Genomic DNA, 9759 nt, shown 5'->3' on the forward strand with positions numbered 1-9759 from the left:
TAGTTAAATGCATTATTACAAGCATCATACCTTATACATCATTCCTGTTGTTTGCCTTGAACTCTAAATTGCCATGCGACAAAAGCAGCATTGATGGATTGTTTCCATACAAAACTGCAAAGGGTGTTTACGTTGCTGTGCTGTTTTATATATTTTTTCAGTGGAAATGATAAATGGACAGATCTATTAAGATTCATTTGCTTAAAAGTACCATCTGGTTTTCATGCACGTGAAAGCTGTTCCTGTAGAAAAGTGGGGGTCTTCTTGAATGCAAATGCATAGAGGGACTCTCCCGAATAATCTCAAAATACCTTGCACTGTACCTTGCAGAAGATGTGGTAGAACCTTTTCAGATTGTTTCTAGGTCTAGTTTTCCAGGATTCTGACAAGATCCCTAAGCGCATGTGTTACCCCCTTAGATTTCAATGGGAACATATCCCAAAAAAATGGTCTACAGTCGCTGCGATTAGAGGGGAACTTATGTTCCTGACACTTCTATAGCAAATCATGTCCACAGTTAACATTGTTATCTAAATTTCTTCTCACTGTATTCATGAGAGAGTCAGAGAACTGTAAGAATAAGTTTCTCAAGTCCCAGGTTTTAAAAAAAAAAAAAAAATTATTTTTTTTTTACTAGACCCTAAGGGGTTAATTTTTCTAAAACACAAAAATGCTCTGTAGTGTAAGATAGCCCCAGTCCACTAGATTTAACCCCTTAATGATAATGCCCGTACATATACGGGTTCAAAATGCATTGTTTTCAATGGGTTTAAGGACCGCCCATTGTCCTTAAGGGGTTAATTATTCATTAGACTGTTATCAGTGCTGGCCAATGCTGTAAACAAGAAAAAAAATTTAGTTTGATTAACATGATTGTATAAAGAACTAAAGCTAGCCACAACAATACAGCGAATTACTGAAATTACCATTGCACTTAAATTAGAATAAAATATGGTGTATGTTTGGAAAGCATGCAAGATTTTTTTTGTGGGTATTCAGTTCATTATCTGTTCTGACCTCTGGCATGAATGTCCACGAAATATAATCAGCATTTTGTCAGGGGACATACAATGTATTGTTTAAGCGTTGGATCAATGTTTACTCATCTGCTAGAAAGCCTCTATTAAGCTCCAGTGGTTCACTCAAGGTGAAGATAGAATGCTATCTGCTATCTCCAGAAGATGGCAGACTTACAACTTTCCTCATTTAATTTTTTCTGGTTACATTTCTACTAACACTAAACACATAGCATAGTGTGAAAAATAAGAATCTCCCAACATATACCATATGGGGACACCTTACCATCAGCAAGGGCTTTTATGGCATTGCATTCTAAATATATAGACATCAATATGTAGTTGGTCCCCTCTTTGCAGCTATAACAGCTTCCACTCTTCTGAGAAGGCTTTCCACAAGATTTTGGAGGGTATTTCGTGGGGATTTTTGCCCATTCATCCAGTAGAGCGTCTGTGAGGTCAGACATTGATGTTGGACAATCTGGATGGCTTCTCAGATGGAACCCATGTGCAGCTGCCACTATCTCTCCCTTTTTCTTACTATCTCTCCTCCTTCTCACTATCTCTCTCTCTCCCATTTCTCCTCATCTCTTATCTTTCTTAATTCTTGTGATGTAAATGTGAGGTACATTGCTACAGACCTCCATTTTTGGGAAGTTTTAAAAAATTAACTGGTCAGGCTGCAACCTGGCCGCATACCAAAACAGAGGCCCTGGCATACCCGTGGTGGTACATGTGCCATAGGTTCACCATCACTGATATATACCAACATCCTGGAGTTATAAATTAACAACGACAAATATTAAGCATTTCGAGATTTAAGTTTGACTGAAAGGCACTATTGGGCTTATCTATAGAGACAATATATGGTAGCTATGGTCATAAGACATGCTTTTGGCATAGGCCATAGCTTCTGTCATGCCTAAAATTCCTGAACCAAATTGGGTTGATTAAAAGAGTGATTTAAATACCATGGGCAGTCTGGCAGTGTTCTCACATTATACAATTCACAATTTAGATAGAACAGGTATCCTCGCATACATGACCTCCTGCAAAGGTAATACTAAGTACAAATTTGGGGTCATCATTTGATCTGATGTAAATAAGTAAACACTATGACAATACAAAGCCTTTTGACTCTTCCTGATAAAATACTTAAACGTCCAATAAAATGACTGCTTTGATTGTTTTATTTCCAATTTCCAATTCCTAACATAGCCAGAATGTTTAGATCAAGAAGCGTTTGCCTCTTCTACAGGACTAGCTGGCCTCAGTTATGGGATTCTGCACTAACCCTAGATGATGCCCTAGAGAAACGTTGCACTTGTTTATGGTTTGGTTACGTAATCCGCTATTAAGTTATTATAATGTTAGCAGCTTTGTATAGGTGGGATGTAATAAAAGTCGGAGGTGACTCCTACACATTGTGTTCCAGAACACTGGCAGCTATATATGCTGATGTGTTATGGTATAATGAGGTGATAATATGTCAGATAACATTATTGCTCTATATTCAATCATTGAAACCCCCGACACCTACTCCGCTTCATAGCATCAGCAAGGTATGGTTATTGTATATCATTACAAAGTGTTCTAATGAAAGCAAATGATACATCGCATAAAAAGAGAAAATGGCATGACATATCGCAAATGAATAGCTGAAAATGTAAGGACAGATCTCATCATATTACAATGAGTCACAATGCAGGCGTATTACCTGAAATGTACCCTAATGAAGACAGTTCCAAAATTTGCCAGAGATTCTCAGAAAACAATGATTCACTAAAAACTCGAATAATATGCGCCTGAATGTGCTAATGAAATACATCACTCTAATCATGCATAGATCGTGAAACAAAATTGATCATGTATGTATTGTGTAAAGTAACAAACCTATTTAATAAACGGCATACCAAAAATGTCAAATATAATCTTTTACACACGCTAACACGCGTGTCTATGTGCACTGCCTCGTATCGCAGGGGCCTACAGAGAAATTTTTTTGTGCATTTCCTCAACTAAAGTTTGGTTCCATGGAAATATTCGGTTTGGTGATCAAGTACAATGCATGCCACAATAAAGCACGCTTTGTTTTTACCATATGCAATATAGTTTGTAAGATTAACACACATAAAACAATATAGAGTTAAAAAGCATTTTACACACGCATACGGGATGCCAGAATTCAAAACTAACAGATTGATGAAGGAGTAGCCCAGATGGCAGCTCATAATTGTAAGATAGTAAGCTCGTTTGAGCAGGACCCTCCTTACCTGTTGTTTTTGTCAAATTGTTATTTTATATACAAATTGGTATGTCCTACTTACCCATTGTGCAGCGCTGCGGAATATGATGGCGCTATATAAAACAATAAATAATAATTACTCCTAAATTAGTTCACTGGGTCTTTAGGTTACTTCATGGACTTTACTCACTATGCCCTGTGTTTTTGTTACTGGATTAGATAGCAATATCTTGGTGAATTCAACTGGCAAATCCCGAGACTAGGAAGTAACTGTATGTTTCAACCCACTTTTGTTGTGTCTGGATGATCAGGTTTTGTCTGACCACGTTTATTCTCCACCCTTTGTCCGGATCTGAACTGTATACAACTCTAACTTATGGAAGGAACCTCTTCTTGGATCTTCCAGTTGTTCATGTCCTGGCAAACACCATGACTAGTCCATGGGTAACAATGGAGGCAGTGTTGCTAGCATCACCATCGTCTTGAATGCAACATGGGAACACCAATGGTCTTTGGCCTTGAGAAACCCTCTAAATTCCCAGAGCACCTTCCAGTCAGTGCCAAGTTATGGTGCTCAGGACTTGCAACCAGTGGCATATTCCAACCTAGGCCAGCAGGTCTGGAGAGCAACAGAACCTCTGCCACAAAACTGTGGGCAGAGTCCTCCTTGTAACAATTTAGATAATGGATTGAGGTTATATGACATTATATGCTAATCTTCAGCAGAGAGGATGGTGGTCCAATCTGGGATTCCATTCTTGTTTCCTCAAGCACACGTACTCCTCCTGTTATCTCCTTCCTCCTTATATCTGGATGTCTGACTTTTTCCAAATGCACAATGTCCAGACTTTGTACCCATATAGACTAGCTTATATTACCCTCCTTCAGCACCACACTTAGTTCAGAACCAGCTGGTGCTCAGTCCCTAGGTAGCCTGTAGTTCTCTGAACTTTCTGAGTGATAGTGGTAGTTGTACTGGTGACCTAGCAAGGATATTCTTCTCCCTAGGCTTGATAAAGATTTGACCATACCTTACAAGAGGCTAAGCTGGACACTGAATTCCCATTTCTGACTTCAGCCCCTTACTACTAAATATTTGTTATAAAACAATATACTTTGGAGAAAATAATGAGTATTATTTTGCCAAATTTCATCAATCATATTTTCAATCCAATTTTCCAGTCTGTATTAGCTAATCTTTCTGGATATGTGATTGAGGCGTATCAGTGCTACCAGAGGTGCTGCACTGTGTGGATGTTTTAGAGTAATGACCTTGGCTACCCAAGGACTATGCAGCAGTATAGAAATGCTGCAGTGTGGGATATGCGTAGAAAATAAACAGATTCAAGGTACAGCATACATCAATGGGGAAATATTGCTATAGCACAGAAATGCATGGATATTATACGACCCATCTCTGAAGCAATAAACTATACACAAAGTATTTTTAGAAATATATTTATTCTCCAGTTCACAATGAAGTCAGTGAGAAATCAGCCTTGTGCTTGAATAAAATCTTCCCTCTGTCTTTGAATGGGACCCCCATAAATCAATCAGGCATCTCAGGAGCTGTTTAGGTTTCTTGTATGCTATTAACTCTGCTCTACAATATGTTTTGATACAATGTCTTATGTATAGTAGATCTATTCACAGCCACATCCAGTTTCCAAGAAAAAGGTCAGGGCATCTTTAGGACTTAGCCCGTTAACCGACCTCTAAATGTAGAGGACCTTCTATGGTTGGATGCAGGTGATGTTGGTTTCGAAGCAGTATTGTTGGAGGTTCTGGGTGTGGAGCATCCTGTTTTGTTCTGGGATGTTCCTCCATGTATGGAATGCACATATGGAAGAGTATTGAACATCTATAAGAGATATACATTGTACATCATCAAATAAAAGATACTCCAAAGCTGGATCATTCTGTCTCTACCTTTAATACTCCTAGGTCAAACATAGCGCTTGGTTATAATACAGTAAACTGTAAAGTTACTGTAAAGTTTTAGGTATAATATGTATGCGTAAAAGTAGCAGGTTTACGGAGTAAAAAATGTCTTTATGCATGGAAGAATTTGCATTAAAATATTATACTCAAATTTTTAATAGCTTTGATTATTCCAATGGTCAACATTTTTAGCCATAAAAAGGTTAGATGGTACTCATGTCATCTATTAATCAGAACATACCAAGGGCCTCAGCCTATCAAGTAGTGGTGTGTAACATGTATATATGTATGCAAAGTGCATGAACTGTTTATAATCAGCACTGTAACAGAGGAGCACACAACCTAAAAAGCATAATAGGCACACATATTCAGATTCCTGGGTTGCTGCTAGCAGAGCCGGCCTTAGGTGTTCTGGCGCCCTGTGCGGACTACTCCTCTGGCGCCCCCCCATCCCAAAAAAAGAAAGGAATAAAAACTTGTAACAAAACCCCAATCACTATATACTACGCCAAACATTGATGTGGTGTAGGCCTACCACTTCATTGTCTGGCTTAGTAGTAGGGATGCACCGAAACGAATTCTGGACTGAAACCGAAAGTGCATTTACCTGGCCAAAACCGAATATGACGCCCCCCACACCATAAAAAAATCTAACACTTTTATTTAAAGTAAGTAACACACCAAAATAGGACTAAACAATTAAATAACAATATTATATATACCGTATTTGCTCGATTATAAGACGAGGTTTTTTTCCGAGCAAATGCTCTGAAAAATACCCCTCGTCTTCTAATCGGGGTCGTCTTCTAATCAGACCTCAAATAGAGGTCTGATTAGGAGACTGAGATCCAGATCCCCCGCACCGCTGCAGGGGACCTGGATCCTCCTGTCTCACCCGACCCCCCCCCATCATACACACACTTACCGGTGCTTCCTTGCTTCCTCTGTGTTGCCGGGGCAGCGGGTTGACGTCTACACGATCCGCGTAGACAACGTCCGCTGCAGCCGGAAGGAGGTGTGGCTAGCAGCGGGGGTTGTCTGCGTCCGTCGCATAGACCTTCCCCGACTGTCAGAGATCAGAGAGCTGATCTCTGACAGCCGGGGAAAGTATACGCGACGGACGCATACAAACCCCCGCTGCTAGCCACACCTCCTTCCGGCTGCAGCAGAAGGCGACGTCAACCCGCTGCCCCGGCTGGAAGCACCGGTAAGAGAGGGGGGAGAGCGGGGGAAGGGGGATGAGAGAGTGTGTGTGTGTGTGTGTGTGTGTGTGTTAGTTAGTTAAATGGGGGTATAGGGTGTGTGTGTGTGTTAAATGGGGGCATAGGGCATTTCTGGAGTGGCGTTAAGGGGGCATTTAATAGAGCACTCTGCCTCCTGAAATGCCTTATACCTCCCTATATGCCACTCTGCCCCATAATATGACTTTTAACCCCCTAAATGGCAGAGTGGCATATAGGGGTATAAGGCATTTCTGGAGGCAGAGTGCTCTATACAATGCCTTTTAACTCCCTTAATGCCACTCTGCCTCCTGGAATGCCTTATACCTCCCTATATGCCACTCTGCCCCATAATATGCATTTTAACCCCCTAAATGCCAGAATGGGATATAGGGGTATAAGGCATTTCTGGAGGCAGAGTGGCACATAGGGGGTCAAAAGGCATACCATGGGGCACAGTGGCATATAGAGGGTTAAAAGGCATATCATGGGCCACAGTGCCATATTGGAGTGGCAAGCCTGGGGGCAGATCTGCGTAACAGGGGGGCAGGTTGGAAAATACAAGAAATAAAAACAAAAAAAATCTTTTTCTCAATCATAGCTTTTATTAAAAAAAATAGTTTACATGAATTAACATTTACTGGTAAAACTTTTTTCCTTTGGGGTCGTCTTATATTCAGGCTTTTTCTTTTTTTCTTAAGTTAATATTCAGATTTTGGGGGGTCGTCTTATAATCAGGGTCGTCTTATAATCGAGCAAATACGGTATATATATATATATATATATATATGATTAACAGCAATCACATTCCTATCATGCCCAGGCATACCCAGATTCCAGGATGTACTCACAGACTTAGCATGATAGGAGTATGATTGCCCTATCTACCCCTTCTCACTCTCTTCTGCCCTATCTACCCCTTCTCACTCCCTTCTCCCTATCTACCCCCTTTCCCCTGTCTCACTCCCTTCTCCCTATCTACCCCCTCCTAACTATCTACCCTTTCCCTCTTTGAAGTTCACTTACCTTTCAGGAGTCCTACGGTGGGGGTGCAAGGCCTCTGCCTCCCAGCTCTGCCACTGTATGGAACAGTATAGAGTGATGGGAGTTATGATGTTCTTTTAGAGCATAATTAGATCATGAAAAAGACATTGGAAATGGTACAGCATAACACCCATCACTCTCACACATTTACCAATCCACACATATACCAATCCACACGCATACCAATCCACACGCATTCCATCCACACGTATACCAATCCACACACATATATACCAATCCACACGTATACCAATCCACACATATATACCAATCCACACATATATACCAATCCACACATATACACTAATCCACACATATACACTAATCCACACATATATACCAATCCACATTTACCAATCCACACATATATACCAATCCACATTTACCAATCCACACTTACCAATCCACACATATACAAATCCACACATATACCAATCCACACATACACTAATCCACACATACACCAATCCACACATATACCAATCCACTCTCACTGAATGCTTTCCTACCTTTCCTCTTTTCTCCTTACAGCTCCTTTTCCTTCTCTTCGCTCCTCTTCTTCAGTTCTTCTGTCTTCTTCCGGGTCAGAGGGCACGGACAGCGGTGGGCGCGGCTCCAGTGTTGTGCGCCGGGATCTGACAACAAACCCCGGCGCACAGCAGCTGTTGCCACGCGGATCACAAGGGAGCGGTATCGGAGGTCTTTAACAGACCTCCGGCTCCCTTGAGTGATTTTAAGCCGGGTTCAAGGGAGATCCTTGAATCGGCTTAAAATCACTCAAGGGAGCCGGAGGTCTGTTAAAGACCTCCGATACCGCTCCCTTGCGAGCCTGCTCCTCGAGCGGCGGACATTACTGTCCGTCTCTGGAGGGGTGCCGGGTGCCCCCCTGATGAGCGGCACCCGGTGCGGACCGCCCCCCCCCCCGCTAGGTACGCTGCTGGCGGCAGCGGTACACTACGGTGGCGTCGGACCCCGCAGCGGCGCCCCCTGGAGTGTGGCGCCCTGTGCAGTTGCACAGGTCGCACACCCCAAAGGCCGGCCCTGGCTGCTAGAATAATAATGACCAATAAATACACAAAAAAGAAAGAACTCAGAGCATAGCCACTTAATATCATCCAAAAAACATCTATCTAAGGCATAAATATTGGGGATTCTTTTGCAATATATGGCCATATATTTCTTAGACCACCCCACACTACATCAATGTACCCAAGTTTGGCGAATCCTATGTCATTTTTCACGGCTATATTACTTACCAAGGAGCTGAATCAATGGACTGCTTTGAACCCAAAAGAGACTCTCAAGCAATTTAACCCCTTTGTGACAATGGCTGATTTTCTTTTTGTACCCTTCGTGACAATGGCTGTTTTAACATTTCTGCAGTGCTCGTGTTTAGCTGTAAATCTTCTTCTTTCTCATTTATTTAACTTTCTCCATCATCCCGAGGAGCCATGCCTTTAATGCTATTCTATATGAATTAGAAAGTTTCTGACAGACGCACCTTTTGGTTGGAGTGTAATATACATAGCAAAATTTCCTCTGCCTTGTAAAGAATGTTCGCTTTTCAGAGTCTTTAATTCACTATGTATATTACACTAGCACCTTTTGGTTGGAGTGTAATATACATAGTGAATTAAAGACTCTGAAAAGCGAACATTCTTTACAAGGCAGAGGAAATTTTGCTCACTCTTACACTGAATCCAATATGTTAACCCTTCAAGTCCATCAGAAGTATTTTGAGCGTAGATTCATATGTGAGATGAGATCATCCATCTGCCCCTCAGTCTGCGAGTTACATCTAAAAGCGATCTGCTGATTTTTTTTTTTTTTACCGCAGGTTATTTCTAAGAAACACTTAACTACGAAAAGGCAGAGACCACAGCCATTTGTCAGCAGCCTCTGCGCGCATGCGCTAAAGCTCTCTGCACTCAGTCCGGAGACACGCTCCGTAGGTCTGTGCGCCGGATTATGTAGCTTGTGGGCGGGACATCGTTTTGACAGTGAGTCCTGCGGGACATAACAACTTTTATTTTGTTGGAGAGTAGGTGTGGCTTTGCGAATGGGATGCGCCATAGGAAAGTCTTTCCACTAAATTCCATAAGGGCGGGACTTAATTTTCAGTACACCAATAGAATTCTGCGTTTTGTGAGAGTGGCGGGACTTTATGCTTTGGATTTCAAAGACGTAGGGCGGGGCCGGAACATGGTGAGAGGCGGGGCTGCAGGAAGGCGTGCGCAGACGCTGGTGGGCGGTGATGGAGGGTAGTAAGAGGCGTGGCTTGTTAGTCATGATC

This window comes from Spea bombifrons, chromosome 1 (assembly GCF_027358695.1).
Source record: "Spea bombifrons isolate aSpeBom1 chromosome 1, aSpeBom1.2.pri, whole genome shotgun sequence".
NCBI lineage: Eukaryota > Metazoa > Chordata > Amphibia > Anura > Pelobatidae > Spea > Spea bombifrons.